Consider the following 19207-nt stretch of genomic DNA (forward strand, 5'->3'; position numbering starts at 1 on the left):
TATGCAACAATTACATCTCTTTATCAACGTCTAATTCCCTCTCTTCTTCTGCTTCATCTGTTTCCCTTCCAAGGCCGGTAAAGGAAAAAAAACATACTTAAATTCAATTGATAGAATTTTCTTAAAATGTGTTGATTGTCCTTGATTTCCGTTGTAGGGAATATTCGACTAAAGCTGCATATCTTATCGTTCTTTGAGAAGGAATCAGCTGACGCCCCTCAACAGAGTGTGTTGTGGGGCTCGTGAATAATGCCTCCGAGTAGTCAATTTGAAACGAAGTGCGTAAATTAGTTCATCTGCATATTTCCTGGTCATGAAGGGTTCTACTTTGGCAACGTCTTAAAAAAGTGGAGCAAAAACAACCAAGTCAATATAGTCACACACTCAGCCGTAATCTAATGTGAAAACTTCAACACTCAAAGTAGCAAAATGTCCTGCGCTGATGTCATAAATCTGTTTGACCGCGTCACTTGCTTTCTCCACAGTGGATAGAAATGGTGGGCCACTGGCAACGCATCGCGCAGCACTCTGCCTGACGCCTGTCAGATGTCACCCATTTACAGCTTGAGGAATGAGGAGGTGGAGCACGCGCAACAAGCTCGGCAGTAGACTTTTGTAACAATATAGTAAATTAGCAGTACCGGTATCTGTAGGTATGTGTGCTCCAGTACAAATTATGAAAACATCTCTAACCTACATTTAGATTCCTGTGAACTGAAGACTGCGACGGCCCGGTGTAGTGCCTACTGTACATTATCACTACTCCCAAACTATCTCCCAAATCACAGGACACCAGATGGCTTAAAAAAACAAAATGTCCAAGGTCATACACATGACACATGAATTCACATTACAGTCAAATGACTTATACCTCTTAACACCTGGTCCCCTGTATTACATTTGGTTTTGTGTTCCTGTCAGAGCCAAAGGGCCGTTCATGGTCAAATTGACTGACGTGTGGTGGTGTTTTGTTTTTCCCCTTGCAAAATCATTGTTCAGAAAATAAGAATTTTGTCCCCCCCCAAAAAACAAACAAACAAACAAACCGAAATGCACTTTGTTTCAGGTTAAGAAGTGAGGCGGAATTTAAGGGGTGTTTAATGAAACTGAACTGAGCACAATCCTGTGAAACTGGTTCACCGATTTCTCTCAGCGGTGCAGCACAGCACGCGCCCAATCAAATGTGGGAGCTTAGCAAACGCCACATCCTTCCTTTATTTCCCGTCCCACACGTCTCCCAGCCTGGACCCCCAGTCCTCCTCTGCGCCGCCTGCTTGTAATTGAGTCCTTTTCTCCTTGTTTGAGCACCGTCTCTCCGGCAGGCAGCTGCATCAAGGTGACCCCCCCCTGCTATTGTTTTGGAACCTCTGCGTTTTCGCCCCGCTAGCTCGCCGACCGTAATCGCTGCCTCTCAAGCCACGTAATGGGTCAGCTGTGGCAGCGGGACATCCTTTCTGAGCCTGGATACCTTGCTTCACAGTTGGAAATGTCAGCAAGAGAGGAGGAGGTTTTCGGAAAAATGAATGCGGTGATGTAACACTGCGGCCCCCTTGCCTATGTGTCCCCTCTCCCTCGGAGCGCTCACTCTGTCTGATTATGTGCTGTTTTTTTACTCAGCCTTTCCCTCTTGAAAACAGCCAGAGGGGAAATTGGGATCTGTTGGGAGTTGGACCTCCTCTCCTCTCCTCTCCTTGAAGTGTAATTCCTCAGAGGAGTAATCTCTCTCTCTCTGAAGCACTAATCCATCTGTCCATCCCCTTCTATTAATTGTAGCATCGGTGTATGTAGGCAGTCTGGACAGGCGGGGTAATTACATTGATTTTACTGCTGTTTAACCATTACTTATCCACATGACACATGGCGGCAAAGTTTCAATGATAAAACTTCAAATTTCAAACAGGCTGGGTTCGCATGGGACTGGAGTGATGGCCCTTCACGTCTTCCCATCCCAGGCAAAATAAGAGACTAATTAAGTCTGTGTCAAATTTCCGTGAATTAACAAAGTCAAAAACACTAAAGAGGAACCTGTAGACCACTGTAAGATTGCAGATTTGGAGCGGGTCGTAAGGAGGCAGATCTTTTCCCCTAAATCCTGCGAGATCATTTTACTTTTCGTGAAATGTTATGTAATGTTCTGTTATTGATCTGTAACGGGGACATAAAAAGTTACGATCCTTAAGAATTCCACTGTCTCAACCCCAGTTCTCGATGAGATTTATGACTGGTGATTACTCTGCCGCTCCTGCCATCAAATGCATTTTCACTCTTTATTATTTATATATGAACAAAGAGGAAAATATATTTGTCCTGACGTTTTTCCAATGTGAAACTGGTATTAATGCGATTTTCTGAAGACCAGGGACCACGTGTGATGCCAAATTATGACCTTAAACCCAGCCTTTTCTATGACTACATTATAAATGTTATTATTTAACATGCTTTTTTTAGGCTCTAAAAGTTTTACAGCCAGTCTAATGAGGCTCCTCTACTGTGCTTTTATTCTAAAGTCACGCTAAATTGACCTCGTTTCTGCTTAAGTGCTCGACGCGTCTGAATGGCGAGGGAAATCATTAACGCAATCGCGGCTTGTTTAAAGCTTGGCCTTCCCGACTAACTGGCTGCCACATCGTTTGCATGCACAAAACTGCACTTTGCGTTGAGCGTGCGCGTCGGCGGAGCCGTCACGGCAAACCCGGCCCGCAGTCGGAGTTGGTCTCCCATCTGAAACAAAAACAACCTTCATTCCGATGACTGTAAGGTGTTGGCTGCGTCAAATTAACCCCGGTAAAACAATCTGGTCTGGACCGCAGAGAGACCGCGCTGCCCCTGGCTATATGAGCTCGTTTCTGGCTCGCAAAATTATGATCGCTTCTGGCTGGGAAAAAGGCTTTTAGACCAAGAGCCACAGTAACTATTGTTTGAACTAGAGGCTGTTCTGTGGCAGGGGAGAGGACGCAGGGATGCCCGGTGGTTCTCCGTGGTCAGTCGTGTTCAGTGGTGGTGGGTGTGTGGCAGAGGCATCTGATGTTTAGGATGCAGCGACTGTTTTGATACATTTCTGATGAGGTGACACAAAGACAGCTCATTTGGTAATAATTACTGTATTATTCCGGTTGCGTATGCATACTAATTGCAGTACCATGACATTGTCCATTATCATCGGAGCAGTAGCCAAGGACGCTGTGATAATAGATGCTTCATTGCATGAATTATTATATACAGTGGGAAGAGGATAAACCTCATCGGTTCATGTGCAGTGGAGATGCGAGGGAACGAGAGAGGACTGGACTGTCTATATTTTTTGGTCGCTATACATTGAAGCGTTGGTTTTAAACTGCTCGAGAGAAGACACGGAGGTGACTCGTCACCCAAAACAACAGAGCCAGAGGTTCAGAGTGGGACTGGTTGGTATATATATCTCACTGTTCAAAACGTTCCACACTGAAGTGTCGCCAGTCAGATTCGGCTTGCGGGAGCGATGTCTGATCACCAGGTGAGAACGAGTTAACTGGCAGTTGAAAGTGACGGAGCGACGGCGAGCCGCGGGTGGCTGTCAGAAGCTGCGTTTACAGGCTTTAAGGATGAGAGGCACTTGTCTCTTTCCTACACTCCCTCATTTCTTTTCCTCCCCCGTCTCCCTCTCGTCTTCTCTTTTCTGGCTCGTGACTGATTTGGCTCATTAGGATTGGGAGAAGGAGAATGACTTATTGTCATTAAATGAAGCATGCTTCTCCCCCATCTCTCTCTCTCTCTCGGGCATTCAAGCAGCAGGGTAGTGAAGTGTGGATGGCGGCGAGGGCACGAGGGAGGGGAAAGGGAAGGCACGTGGGGTGGGCAGGGCTACACAAAGCGCAAGAGGGTTAAAGAAGGGAGAGAGGGCAGAAAGAAGGGAGGGGAAAAAAGATAAAGATGGATGGAGGCCTTGTGGATAAAGAGAGAAAGCAGCCCAAATGGAGAGTGACCAGAAAGCAGACGTGACGTTCACAGACAGTAAGATGGAGGGCTGAGGCCACGGAGAAGAGAGGAGGAGAGGAAGAGGGGATGCGCGCGGAGAGGGGAGGAGAAGAGAGGAGGGGGGCAGAGCAGGATTTCTGGTTTTTGGCTGGGCTGCATGCTAATAACGCCAGAGCGTATTGTTCAGCTCAGGGAGCTGAAAATTAAAAAAAAAAAAAAAGTATAATCCAGGTCAGAGGGATACAGACGGGGGAGGGAGGGAGGGAGGGGAAGTGCTAAAAAGAGGGATGAGGGCAGAGCACACACACACACACACATAAAAAAGAAGAGGTCAGAGTTTGAGGCATTAAGAGCCAAGAATGCAGGGACCAGAGAGAAAAAGAGCACGGGAGAGAATATTATCACCTCCATACTGATGAGGACCGAGGCTCCTGTTTCTACTGAGGAGGAGGAAATGTATTTAGTTTGTGTCGGTTGTTTCTTTTTCACCTGCACAAAACAAATGCATTCAGATTTGTACATAAGTTGCCTGCAGTGGCTGGTGCACTGTCTGTGTGTGTGTGTGTGTGTGTGTGTGTGTGTGTGTGTGTGTGTGTGTGTGTGTGTGTGTGTGTGTGTGTGTGTTGAAGCTAATAATATTGACTCTTGAGAATGAAGCTTGAATGCACAAGGCCCGAGGGGGGGGGGGGTCGAAGCCACTCAAGAACATCCCCTGCAATTCAAGTGACCTGCTTCCCTGACGCCGGCTCCTTCCCATTACCCGGAGTGGCATTTCATTTAACTTCCGTCATTCATCTTCCTTTTTCCAGATGGGATGCGGACCCTTTGTGTTGCTGACACCGTGGTGTTTTTTCTTTTTCTTCTTCTCTTTTCTTTTCCTTTGCTGTCACTGTCTTGTCTTGTTTCCGCTGCGTCGTGTTATTTTGGTCTGTTTATCCGTGTCTTTTGGTCTTTTCTCTCCCCCACCCAAACAAATGAAATAGGACCAGCCTTTTGCGGCACATATGTGGTCATATTCTGCTCATGTACTTTGGACACATCGGAGAGAGTGATATGTGGGGTCAGGCTCCGTCGGAGGCTGCAGTGAAAACGACTCAGTGTACTTATATCCCTAAGCGATAAGCTCTGCCGCCCCCTAAAATAGTTCGTGCTTCAGGAGCAACCGGAGTTGACAGCCATACGTTCAGGCGGAGTTTATTTGGTCTGAAACCCTCGCTGCGACGGGATGCTTAGTGCTTATTTTTCTGTGTGTCTGCTCACTCAGCCTGAGCCAGACACAGGAGAGTCGATACATAAAATGTAAAAATGAAAAATAGAAATGATGAAATGCTGTAAAACTTTACAGCAGACGTTACTTTCTTTGCCTGTAGGTGGCAACAGTCACGTTTGGCCATGTAGGTTTTAAGCCACTGCTGCAGATACACGGGTTGTCACATGTAGAACTGATCTGCGATGATCTAGCTTTGAGGGAAGTTTGACTGAGGGGACTTTTTTTCTTTTATACTGTTTAACATGCAACAGTCGGCCAGAGGGGCGGCAGCGTGCGGAGCTCTGGAAGTACCACAAAACACCAGCAGCTGCAAATATACTGCATCCATTTCTGTTTATACCTGTGACAGTCCAAGAGTCATCATTGTTTAGAGGAAATATCAACAGTTTCCAGGCCATTACGCAGCGATAAACGGCAAACCATTAACATCTCATTCTCTGTCGACAGCGATCCATTAACATTTTACATTTTTGTGTATTCATGTGAAATATTACGTGCTCAAACGCTGTGCCGAGGCGTCCGTCTCTTCCTCATCCCTCATTTGTAGTCCTCGCAGCCATTGTTGTCCGCGGCCAATACCCCTGAACACCTGAGCTTTCGGGCAAAACGCCAAACTTCAAACATTGACTCACATTGAACAGTGAACGTCAATAGTTTACTCCTCCCCCTCCCTTTCCTATCTTTCCATCGCTCGTACTCTTCAGTTATATAAAAACGGCTGTGCGGATTTATTTTGTGGTCGTACATCACCAGTCGAACAATTCAAAGCCCCTCGCTTCCTCCTGCTCTCGTCCAAATTCACATCATTTAATGTCCCAGCGTTTCTGACATTAAGGCACGGAATGAATTTGGAAAAAACAAATCGAGATTTAAGGAAAAAACAAGGACGTTTCTTGTTAAACCATTCAATCAAAAGTTTCTCTTGTGAAAATCAAACATTGTGTTGCACAGTCCACCACTTACCTTTGTGTCTCTCAAGGTTATTTACTATGCTCCAAAACTTCTGACCAGTAGTCTTTATTCTCATCAGAGGGCCGGTGTGCACGCGGTCGCCACGGGGGCCTCTTCAACTGGCATGAAGCGGGAAGGCAGGAGCGAAAATTGAGACGAGCAACCGCAGGAAGAAAAAAAGAATAATGGGAAGCAGCAGAGGAGGGGAGCGGAAAACAAAGAGTGAGAGGTAAAGATCAAGAGAGAGGAGCTAGAGAGAGGAGATATGAGTTGCATTTCAGCAGCTCCGGGGCTTTGTTTGCTCTGTAGATGCTCAAAGACATGCTAATAGCTGTGAGTGTACGCGAGGGTGAAACTGCGAGAGAACAGACGCTCGCAGCCTCAGATCGTTCCGCGCCAACATCTGGGGGAGAGTCGGAAAAACCCTCGGAGATGTCAGTGCAAGCGATTGCTGCCGTCCTGTGGAGAAGACGCCCGTGTGGCGTTGGCCTGAGTCCTGAAATCCTCTCCATTGCGTTTTTTTTTCCGCCTCCTCGTCATACGTTTCATACTCTGCGCACCAGTCTACCAGTCTCACCCGCCATGCTCCACATATACACAAACTCAGTTTACTGTTTGCCCACACACACACACACACACACACAGAGACAGACCCGCACTCACACTCCGGGGTGGAACCTAATGGAGTCTGATCTGGTCTGACGTCTCGGCGTCGGGGCCCCCTCATCTGCATGCAGGCGGTATTCACGGCCATTCCACAGCCTATAATAATAATAAATCCAGACGGAGGAATTGGCACACCTAATCTGACAGGCCTTTATGGACACCCTCGTTGACGTTGGACCGGCTCCACACTGTATCCTATTCACTAACTCTCTCTCTCTCTCTATATATATACACCCCGCACATCGTTGATTGTTCAAAACCGCAGATGAGCAATTGGAAGGGACATCATTTCTCTCTGAAATTTTATGAATCATCTTTGTCACATAGAGATCACAAGAAAGAGATCAGGGCAGGGGGAGGTGAAATGTAGAGCTGATGGAGAACAAATTGGACCGAGGAAGTAGAGGATTGATGAGAACACACTTTATGAGATTAAATAGAATCCTTGGAACATCCGGCTCTGTGTTTTACATCACACAAAAAGATTTTAATGTTACCAGGGAAGGAATGTGTACGCTGATGACTAATGTACTGGATCAGTGGATGTTTTAATTACAAGACCAGTCTGCACAAAAGCCTGTTTCTTAAACATATTGGGCTCCTCACTGTTACGTCTATAGTTTTTTCCATATTATGTATTTGTATATTTGTATGACTGGTTCCAGAAAGCTCAGTCAAACGTCAAACAAAAAAAGTCACATTATACTTCACGTTTATTTTCTAGGCCTCCTGATTCTCGGGCTTATCCAACACGACTTATAAATAGAGTGCCAGCGTCCGAACATAGTCTTTGTGAAGTGCATGTGATTTGATTTTTTTGGTCTTTCCCTCCAAAGATGTCGTCTCCCATACTTTGCTCAGTCTGGTATGAACCCACAAGGCGGCACCAGAATTTTCTGACACAGTCTTTCTGGTAAGGCGACAAAAGAACTTTGGTGGAGATACGGAGAAAGATTGCGTTTTTTGTTCAATGTTGATACAATGTGTCTTAAGTTGACCTGTCTTACTGTACATCTGACCAGAACCAAAGGCTACAGTAGCAGTGTGACGGGCTGCAATTCAAAAGTCGAAGAAGAAAAAAAAGTTCGGTTGGGATTAAGTTTCTCTCTTATGTTTCCTGCTGCAAGGTATTGATACAGAAACATCATTTCTTGGCTTATTCCCGCTCCGCGCCTGTCACACAAATACGCTGAGATTTAATGTCCCACCTGGGTGCTGCGTTAAGTAATAGTGTGCGTGTGGGTGATGAGATATGAAGCGTCTTTCTCTACTCGCTCCCTGTCGCTGCCAACGCTTGATTTCCATTTTCGTAAAGGGTCATTGTCTTCCTGTATGCTCACGCACGTGTCCTGTAAAAATGGGGAAAATACAGAGTTCGGAGCAGGAGGAAAAAAAAAAAAAAAGAATATCTGTGCATCATCGATCATCATTGTCCCCATCAGCGTTGTCATTATCATCTCCGGTCCCCTCCGTACAGTCGCTGACCCCTGGGACAAGCCCTGACCTTGGAGCGACAGCCTCAGCTGCCTCCGTTCGCTCCGGGGTCTGCTTCGTAACGAAGTCCCTCCTCAGCAGACCCGCTGCTTAATGAACTTCACCCAGATGCTGAGGGGAGCCGCTGCCTCCCGGTAGTCCACGGTCCCTCTCCAATCTCAGCCTCACCTCCCCGAGCCGTCTTCCAACATTTCTCCCCCTCACTCTCGACCGGAGCCGCTCGTCGTTTTGATTATAAATGAGTTCCATTACTCATTTCTCCCGGTCCCCTCTGCACAATTTCCCCATGAACAGTCCTCTTTCCACTTGTCAAGCCTTTTCTTTTCTGTATTTATCCATATGTGCATTGTCATCACGGCATCCGCACTGTAATGAAAACTGTTTCCCCCTATGTTTGTATTTGAGGGGGGGGGTTATTAACATGTTTTTGCACTGTGTGTAAAGAACAGAGCGATTTATCTCATCCCATCTACCCCATCTCCACCAGCAGCCAAACATCAATTGCATGTGTGTTGTTTTCCACTTGCCTCACCTCGCCTCATTTCCCCCGCAGCAAAGATAGCCAAACTCCTCTTAGCTCCCACGTTGGTGGGGGAGGGGGTCGGGCTGTAAAATGTTTGTTCTTGAAATTTTTTACCACACGCCAAAGCACAAAATGGATTCATCTTCTTTCAGCACAGGAGAGCAAAAAAAAAGGAAAAGATGACAAGTGGCTCTTCTGAAAGCTGCACAATTCTCCTGTTCCTCTTTGCCAGGGAGCGTTAGAGATGTCATGTCACTCATACGAAACGTCTTCCAACACCTCGACCCTTGGGCATAGCGAAGACTAAAATGCCTGTGACGTCAATGCTGGAGCGGTGGCGAAAGGCCTGGAGTGCAAGAGGAGCTGCGAGTGCACAACCTGCGCGTGCTTTACCTCCCCGTCTGCCCAAGCCGACGTACGCCACGGACGTCAGCTAATTTGTGTGAAGCCAAAATGTGCATCTTCATAGACAAACACATTTGCCGCCGGGGTCATACCAATGTGACTCAAATTCGTTTCAGTGAGTCACGGACGTAATGGCATTTGCAGAGAAACTCTTTGACATATGAAGTGCGGCAGTGTACCCGAGCGCTTTTACCCCGTCTGCTCCGGTGGAGCAAAATGTGACTTTTTCTGAAAAAAAGGGCTTCCCGATGTGTTTATTTTACGCCGACCTGACGACTCATCAAGCGCCTGGGCGGAAATCGCCCGCCTCTTTAAACGGACGGCGTGAGCGTCTCGCGCTGCGATAATTAATGACCACCTGCTCTCTCTCTCTCTCTTACTGTTTTGGGACGTGCTGCAGAGTGCATCTGCTGAGAGGAAAGTGCCAGGGACATGAGTTGATTGAAACCCTGATGCTATCAAAAAAGGTGTTGAGGCAGCGTGTCCTTCTTCTCTTTTCTCCCCTCGTCTTTCTCCTTCTCTGGTTTATGTTTGTGCATATGTATAAGTACATGTCTACGCTGTCTTGTCTCACGTCTTGTGTACATACACATACAGGCACAGATGGAGCCGCGATGCTTCATCCATCCAATCCATTCCATTCCAGGGTGCACGGCACCCGCCCACTGCAGATGGTGTTCATCATCGGGCCACTTTTGAGCGTGGTGTAGCACCGAGAGCATATAGGTACGTGGGAAATCAGCAACCCCGACGGTGGGAATTTGCGTGCAGTGGATACTCGTGACGCATCTTAAGGAGGTCGTTAGAAAACAGATTAGTCCTTCCTGCGCCGTCCCCCTGTTAAAGACGTCATTTTTCCTTCAAGGGGGAGCTGCGAGGTTGGGCCGTGGGACGGGATGAGAGCGTTGACATAACTGACCAGTGAGCCTCCCTGGTTGGCGCGGCCTTCAAAGAGAACAAGAGACGGGGTCTTTAGGGGGGAACCCTGTCCGCCAGCTCTCATTCTTCACGGCCTTCGCTGGCTGCCAAGGGGAAGGTCTCTGTGTGTACCGTATAGCATGCATATGACATGGGTGTGTATACACACACGGTGCACGTAGTAGCGTTTTCATGGCTTTCATGCATCTTCTTCACGCCCTTCATTTTTTACAGGCTTTTAGCAGGATGTCTCCGTGTCTCGGCGAGTCGCGCCATATATTTTTTTAAATAAGTGGAGCTACTCGATTCAGTCTTACTATAGATGTTCGAGGACTAATTTATGGAACAAAAGAGAAGGCCATAGCTATTATAGTCTTTTATTATTAGTCATTTTTTATGCTTCTGTTTAGCACTCACGGTTTTTGGTCAAAGGTTGACCAATCACTGTAGCCTTGGTCTAATTTTGGAAGTTTGTATGTACCAGGTTCTGTTATGTTGCTATAGTTGTCACTACTGCTGCGCTTACACCATGCATACTGTAATATTTCCCCCCAAAAATAGTATGCAATTTATGTTCATACTGAGCTTCCGGATGTACTGAAACATTTCACATGTTGTTTTGACGTACTAAAGAGAACGCTGATAGGGAGTTTTGGATGCGTGTTGGCCAAGGCTAGTAGAAATGCTAAGCTAAGAAGTCAAAACGCCTGAAAAAACAGGACGCTGTCAATACTTCACTTAATGTTTCATCGTCTACGGAGGGTTGAGCATCAGTATTTAGCTTGGAGTCGCTACGGTTGTACACTCATAATTTATGAAAAGGTATACTAAAACCAAAATCTCTCTCTTATCATTACTTTACACCATGCGAGCAATTATTGAATTTCATTTGTTGTGTAATTCAAGGTTGCTGCAGCGGCAGGGGAGCAGACTGAGCGTGTCCTTGTCCATGGTGCTGAAATGTTCAGTAGAGCTCAATCAGAGCTGACCACCGCTGGAGCTGGCGCTGGCCATGGTGCTGAAATTACAGAGTCTGCGAGATAATGGCTGATAGACTTGTTGATTGACTTGTTATTGGGCTATTTGACAAAAAGCAGAAAAAAATATCTAAAGACAATAGAGATAACGTTCCAAGTTTGTAAACTCCCACAAGACAAAAATGCAAGACATTGTTTTGATGAACGACGCCGTCAGAATCAAGGGCCAATTGTCGCCCAGCAGGAGGCTCATATCAATATCCTTTTAATAATGTATGTTTATTGGATAACAAGTGCGGCCGCGTGGAAACGAGCTTCGCCACAGGGCCTTTTCCCCGCCGCGCCTGGCAGATTTGTCAGCGGCGGCGCTCTGTAAACACTTGCCGTCGGTCGTGGTTCCTCACAGACTCTCTGCAAAAAAACAAATATCGCCGGCGCCGAGCGCAGGTCGAAGCTTCGATTGCGGGCTGGCCGGTTTGACGTCCGCGTCCTGTCACTGTCACGGAGCAGCTCAGAGGGGGGTGTTGTTAGCGTACGTGTCTGCTGCAGGGAGGAAGCTGTCAGAAGGTACAAAGAATGAGCTAAAAAGCTGTAAAGCAGCTTTGATTCTTTTTTTCTTTCTTTTTTTGATTGAAAATATAACGTCACGCACACAAGTCGGCTAATAAATCTCGGGGTCAGTGTGTTGGTGAGGATCAAAAGTCAGATGTTCTGGATTTAATGTAGAATTTTCACCACATCCATCCAGGGCACATTCATGTCGTCCCGCTCCTCTCTTAGTAATGCATACACAGCTTTCGCCATATTGCCTAGAAATCCCCCCACAGCTTCCCTTCACAATCGCCACAATTTATCCCATCGTACTCTCAATCACCCTTTCTTGTAGAGCCCCCCCTCACTTAATTTAAACTGTCTCCTCTGTCCATTCCCTCTCAGCAGTGGTTTACTATCTGGAGTAAGAGAGAGAGAGAGAGAGAGAGAGAGAGAGAGAGATCGTGGGTCCTTAAATTATCCCTGCTCTACATTGGCTCCGAAGCCTCTGAAGCAATGTGGGCGGACCGATTTTATGAGTGCGATGATGGTTTGACGTGGCGTAATCCTCTTTTCGCTGATCTCCCCTCGTCCATCTGCTCTAACCCCATCCCTCTTTCCTCTCTCACCCCACCATCCCCTCTCCATCCACACACACACACACACACACACACACACACACACACGTAAACACACTGACTGATGCACGTACACAAAAAATATAAGCACATTGAAACACAGGCCTGTACATATGTGCAACATTGGTCAGATTAGGTGTAGATGTTCCCTGCTGTCCTGCGGCGTCTCCGCAATGTCATCGCAGGTCAACAGACCACATATATCTGTACGTGTCCCTCCTCCATCAGCCCCCCTGTATTTTTTTTACGTCTGTGCTCCGCCGCGGTGAAGTGCCTTTCGTATCACTTTGCCCTCTTTTGGGATCCACCGCTGAACAACATCTCAGAGAAAGACATGTACAGCGAGAGCATGTAATTAGTTTGACAAGTGGCGCGCCTGGTTTTCTGGTTATATGTCACGTGGCGTGGCCCTTTTCTTTCCTGAAGACAGGCGAGCCATATCCTCTTTCACCTCTGTCAGTGTCATTTTTTAACGTGTCATACTCTGGAACGACTTTGAACCGCGGGCCACACTTTCCGGGACGTCGTGATTGTGAAAAATGTCTTTTTTGCTGAAAGTCTGTTTGAGATGTTTCTTTGAAGTTAACATTTTGCAAACACTCGGGAGATCTGCATAAAACATATGTACATTCGCGATAATTAACTTTTCACGCATCACCGCCATTTGCTCCAAAATATGTACGTGTTGGCAGCCTTTTCTTTTCACAGGCCAGAGTTTGCATCGCCTGCCTCACTTTCACACACTGCCTCCACTTGCTCACCTTTGATGGTTCCTCTGGCAATTTTTTTCCCCTCTTTGTCTCTCATCTATTTCCCTCTCTTAATCTTTCCCCCCCTCCCCACTTTCCACTTGCTTTTATCTTTCCTCTGCTTCTCTTTGTCTTTCATTCTCCCTCTTTTTAACAATTTTCACTCCGCCCTCCCGCCCCTCCTCCCTCCCTTTCTCTCCTTGCCATGGCAGTGGGTGTACTAAGCAGGGATTAGGCGTGACTGAAGTGCTGACGTGAGAGTTCTTTCGCCGGGGCCTCTTATCCTCCGCGGTCCCCCAGAGAGACCTCTCATTGCTGGGCTTCACTGGCAGGCTGAGCCTGGCCTCTCCGAGGACTCCCCGTGGAAATAGTCTTTCCTCATGCTTCCTTGCCTTATCCTCAAAAGCCTTAGTGCCTCTCCCTGATAGATGTGTGGCTCGGACCTGATAGAGCTCTCTGCCTGCCAGACTCGAGCCTAGCTTTTTATTCCTTTTTTTTTTTTTACTTAAAAAAAAAGAAAGCGCGAGGTCCTTCCCTTTTGCCGTGTGTCCAATGTGCCTCGGTTTCCTTCCCCATCGTCCTCCTGTCTCCCAGTTGACACTTCACAGGCATCACAGACTACACGGCATCGGATTTGCTTCGTGATTAAGACGGGGCCACGTCCATTAGGGGCAAATGAACACACTCGTCCCACTTAGCTCTTCCCCCGTCTCAAAGAATCACCAGCCGAGTTTTCGGGGGAGACGCCCTGTTCCCCGCCGTCGTCACATTTCTTGATCGATCTTGAAAGGTCAGAATGTTTTCCCTTTCATGTGGCATATGCCCACAACACAGCAGCAGCAGATGTGAATACAAATTTCGGAGCGAGCAGATGTCAAGGGGTCTTGGGGAGGTTGGGTGGTGGTGGGTGGGTGTGTGTGCCAGTCACTTCCCACGACCTAAATCTTCATTACTTTCTCATTCGTCTTCCATCCACTGTAGCGCTGGTGGTGATTAACACATGAAAGGGGGCAGAGATGTGTGATATGATGTGCACTCATCACATTGTGTGCGTTATCCCCACACCCCCACCACCTGCCTCGGATTCTGCAAAGAGACTGAGTCTTTGAAGTCGAGCTGTACAGAAAAGAAAAGAGGAGAGAGCAGAGAGTAGGGAAAAAAAGGCTTCTATATGCAGAGTGTAGTGTTGCCCGCAGGACATTTCGGGGAATATTCATGGCGCCGCTTGTTTCAACTTTGTTGATTTAGCCCTTATTTGATTTTTTTTTTTTTTTCCGTCTTTGCTTTTCTTTTCTTGGAAGTGTTTTCTCACTGCCTGTATTTGCTGAAGGAAACGCTGCGTTTGCCTCTTTAGCCCCCGACACGACCCTCATCTTCATTTCCACGCTGCACAAAAATCCGTGCACCTTATAAAAGTTCTGGGGTTTGTTTTCTGACATTTTCCACAACAGACATTTTACTTTTGAACCATGCTGTTGCCAGGCAATCCTTTTCTGCGAGCCGATTAGTATTAGGCAAAGGCACTTTCATCTTTTTTTCTGAGAGAATGGGCCGCAAACTCTGCATCATCTTTTCTCTGACATGCAGAAATGATGCATAATGACAATAAAAGTCTGATGCACAAAACACACACACACACACACATATGTTTGCATACATCTTTAAACATGTACAGCGATCCTCTTTACTGATTGCATGCTTCTACTCCATGTGCATGCATATCTCGGCAATTCCCTCCGCACAATTTGGCGCGTTTCATGTCTGAAATATTCCACTGTAACAGAGAGATAAGTGTAAAAAATCTGATTCCGGTGTACTGTAAATATTAATGCGCTCAACAATTTCAACTATCACAAGCTGACTGTACATCTTGCCTCATAATCATCATTTGAGTTTTCAGACATGAACTCTGCCTATCACATACGACGAACGCAGCAGGAGGTTGTCCGAGTCGGAAGCGTTCACACCAACAGGAAGATTTCCGGAACACTCTGTGGCGCCTGGGTACGAGGTCACGGCAAGCAGGACATGAAGATGATTCCGCTGTAGAAAGCAGTGTTTTTTTGTTCACAGTCATCAACGCGCCCACTCGCTGGCTTTGAATCTACCAGAGATTATTTTTACTGCTGTACTCTCACATGGGCTTCCTTATGGACACTCTCCAGAAATATTACTAGGCGGCTGACGGGGAAAGTTCTGGCAAATGTCTGGAGCGGACTCATTTGCGTTCTCACATACAGAGCCCCCCCCCCGGAGAAGTTCAGGAACTTTTATTAGCTGATGTCAATGTCAGCCAAGGTCGTGACACTTCCATGGTCACACTGCAAAACTAAATCTGCTAATAGCTGAGCCAGCATGACTTTTCAGGGTGTAAATTTGACAAACTGAAAAGAAATATAGATTCTTATTAGAGAGCTCACTCCATACCTAAACAGCTACCTGCTCTCTCTGTACGCAACAGACACATCAAAGTTGATTGAGTGTTTTTTCTTGAAGCCTTTCGCCTCAACAGACAAGGTGTTGGGAGCAATAAGGCTGCGAGCTGCCTCTCTGGTAGAAGGTCGGCTGCAGGTTGGTCCTACAGCGGGAGCAGCTCTGTCTCATCTCTGAGAGCTGTAGGCTGCCAAGTCACCCTGCTGCTCCATGACTCACTGAAGACTCAGCGGATCAGGAAGATGGTAGTTGCTCTATTTCTTTTATGTTAAGAAGGACCCCCTCATTGAAGTCGACCCATTCTGATTGGGTGCACCCTAAAGTAGGAACGATTGCTGTTTATCAGGTCAGAAGATGGTGGCCCTTGAAATCCAGAGGGTGGGGGGCTGACCGCGCACGTCGCGGCTGCCGGATGAACCTCCTCGGCTCTGCACTTGCACTTGAGGCGTGCGTTTAATGCCACATCATAGACCGGAACGCGAGCTAATTGCTGCGTTGCGTTGCTGTAGCGTGGCCGACTTCCAAACGCCCTCTCCCCTTCTCCTCCCTCCTCACTCCCCTCGCTGTTGACTCTCAGGGCAGGAGGGAACGTATGGCACTCATTACGAGTTAATGGATCATGAATTGAAACTGAAAGTCCTATAAAAGGGCTCCCTTGGTATGCGCTTGCAAACACACACACAGGTGCACGCACACGCCGCTCAAACAGAGATTTCTTCCCAAGCCTGCGACCTCGGCGCTCCTCATTCGCGATGCCGAGCCCTTCGCCTGGTTTGAGGTCATCTTTTATGAATTACTGGTCCAAATTTACGGTCCGATAAGTTTTTGAGCGTTTATGTGGTGTTCTGCCCTGCATGTCCTCCACCGTGCAGTGCAAAAATAGGAGGCAACCTCTGGAGTTTTGACTTAATGGACCACCGCTTCATACCAGTTAGACTCTCCGCTGGTGAGCTCGTCCTCACTGGGGTTGGGGAGAGTGACGTGTGTGACTGTGTGCGGTTGAATGACGCACTTTGGCACTTTTGTAACCAAACCTCGGGAGATGGTTGAAAGCATGGAGTCTGAACACACACTGCTTGGCTCAGGCATTTACCCCTCCTCTTTTTTTTTTCCCCCCAATCGTTGGGATGTGATTATTTCATCACGGCACAATATTTCAGCCCTGTGAGTTTGCAGATTGTTTATCTCAGGAAAACTAAAGCTGAGGGAGAGAGAGAGAGAGAGAGAGAGCCGGCCCCCGACTTGAGCAAGAGTAGCTCTCGGTTGTGGAGCCTCACATGCCTCCCGATTCCTCAACCACATCAGATTAAAATGTGTCACCATGACTAATTACAAATCAAGCGTGTTCATCGCGGCAATTCAGCAAATTCCCCTCTTCTCATCTCGCCGCTGCTCATTAATGTTTCAGATGTAGCACACTGTAGACAAAGTGTTTGACTAAATACCGAGGAGCATACCAGACGCACGATGGTGTGAGATAAAAATGCGTCACAAAGCTCAGTGCTCCTCAAAATGTCAGTTCCCGAGCTCTCCATAACTCCTTAAATGGCCCCACTGAGGTTTAACAATAGAGCTCATCCTCGTTTTGTTTCTTTGATCCTCCTTTTTGTAATTTATTTCTGTCCTCCTCCTTGGACTGCATCCTGTAAACCATCATGATCACCATCACCACCAGCTCCATCGCTATCCATTCACCCAGCTAATGAAATGATGGATGTGCACGTGTGTGTGTGTGTGTACTCAGCCTTCTCCCACCACATGGCCTTTGTGGCACGACAGACACTTAAAAATCAGTGAAGTGGGCGAGGCGGTCAGGAATAATTCGGCAAAGCTCACCGCGTTGCTAGAAACCGTTTAGGTAAAATGGCACTAAAAGGAAGCTGATACAATGATGGTCGTTAAAAGTAGGATTAAAATACAGTCGTTCCTTCTTGCTCCGCATCGTTTCCAGGCGTGACGCTCACGCCCCCGTGTATACTGTACTGTACTCAAGCCCACCTGGGCTTCGGGCCCTCGTCCATCTGGAGCAGCCTCTGGTGTAGTGCAACAGTCACACTGCTCACCAGCTCGAACTGATCAAAAACATATGCACAGCACGCACGCACACACACACACACACACACACACACACACACACACACACACACACACACACACACACACAGACACAACACAACACACTCACTCACTCACTCACACAAGCTCCAGAAATAGACATGTGGAGTGATAGCCTGCAGTGTGGAGCTGACCACTCGACCATGCAGCCAGCTGTCCCACAGGAATCAACATTTACTGAGACTGGTGCACACACACACCCACATTCCCACACACACACACACACAAACACACACACACACACACACACACACACGCGCACACACACACACCCACACACACCCACACTCCCACACACACACACACACACACACACACACACACACACACATGCAGACACACACACATGCAGACACACACGCACACACACACATGCAGACACACACACACACACACACACTCACATGCAGACAAACACACAGACACACACATACACACACACACACACACACACACACTCACATGCAGACAAACACACACACACACACAAACACACACACACCACAGACGACTATCGCATGAGTTTTCATTTTCTCATCTCCTCCCTCTTGGTTGGAGTTTGAGGAGAATAAGAGAGACACATTTCACATTTTGTGAAAGCGAATAGATACTGCATAGTTTTTCCATTTTTCCAAATATGAACCTTCTTTTCCCAGATATATGTGTGGAAATGTCAACTCGGCTTCAAGCCACTGGCTGCTGACGTTAGCACATTGTTGCCCTGCGTAGCTCGATTCATAGCATTTAGTCGTCGACCATTTACAATTTCTGTCCCTCTCCCGAATTCAACAACCGTGAGGGCCCATTGTGCTCTTACATTTGTATCGCACTCACAAAGTGAAAGCCAGCAAGGGAGGCTACAGTAGATGCCAACTTTTTATTTGTCATACTTCAACTCCTGTCTCGAGGGGCTTCTGGACTTGCTCTGCCATATTTGTTCTGCTTTACAGAAAGGTAAAGAAAGTGATACGGTTCATAGTCAGTTCCATGTCCTGAGCCCATACGGCTGTACATGATGGGTTGTAGCTGTGGGATTGCAGCAGATGTTTCTCCACTTCTTCAGACATAAGCTGGTAGCAGCACGACAAAAAAACGACTTCTTTTTTTTAACCCGCTCACACCAGAACACACTTACCAACGTTCAATTACACTTTCATGTCATAGCTCTCATACAGGCAGAAAAAAAAGCTTGCTGCATTAATTTTGAATCATGTTAAAAAACTGACATCCTTTGCTTTTTGCAGTCAATTTAACCAAGACCAGTTCTCTTAACTTCTAGATAAGCCCTTCTCCACTCTAATGGACTAAAGTGAAGTGGTTTTACTCAAGCGAAATGGGGGACTAACCTAAAAGTAGTGTCCCCCCCCCAAAAAAAAAAAAATTCAGACCAATTTCTGTTAAAGCTTTTTTGGACTCAAGAATATTTGGGGTTTTAATGAAATTCTTTGTAAAAGCAAATACTGCATTTACTTTCATCCTGGAACCATTTTGATGCAGTAATTCAAGTCATCTTTAACACACTTGTAATTACCCCAAAAAAGGGTCATAATGATTTTCTTGATGCATCCTTACACACAGGGCGA

At 46.9% G+C, this 19207-nt stretch overlaps 1 protein-coding gene across 2 annotated transcripts in view; it reads left to right on the forward strand.

Annotated features, from left to right (window-relative positions):
- The window catches only part of LOC118290297 (neurexin-3b), a 345685-nt gene that overhangs the window by 118333 nt on the left and 208145 nt on the right, over positions 1-19207 (forward strand). The gene's annotated exons all lie outside the window — the stretch shown is intronic.

The sequence above is a fragment of the Scophthalmus maximus genome, chromosome 18 (genome assembly GCF_022379125.1).
Source record: "Scophthalmus maximus strain ysfricsl-2021 chromosome 18, ASM2237912v1, whole genome shotgun sequence".
Lineage (NCBI taxonomy): Eukaryota > Metazoa > Chordata > Actinopteri > Pleuronectiformes > Scophthalmidae > Scophthalmus > Scophthalmus maximus.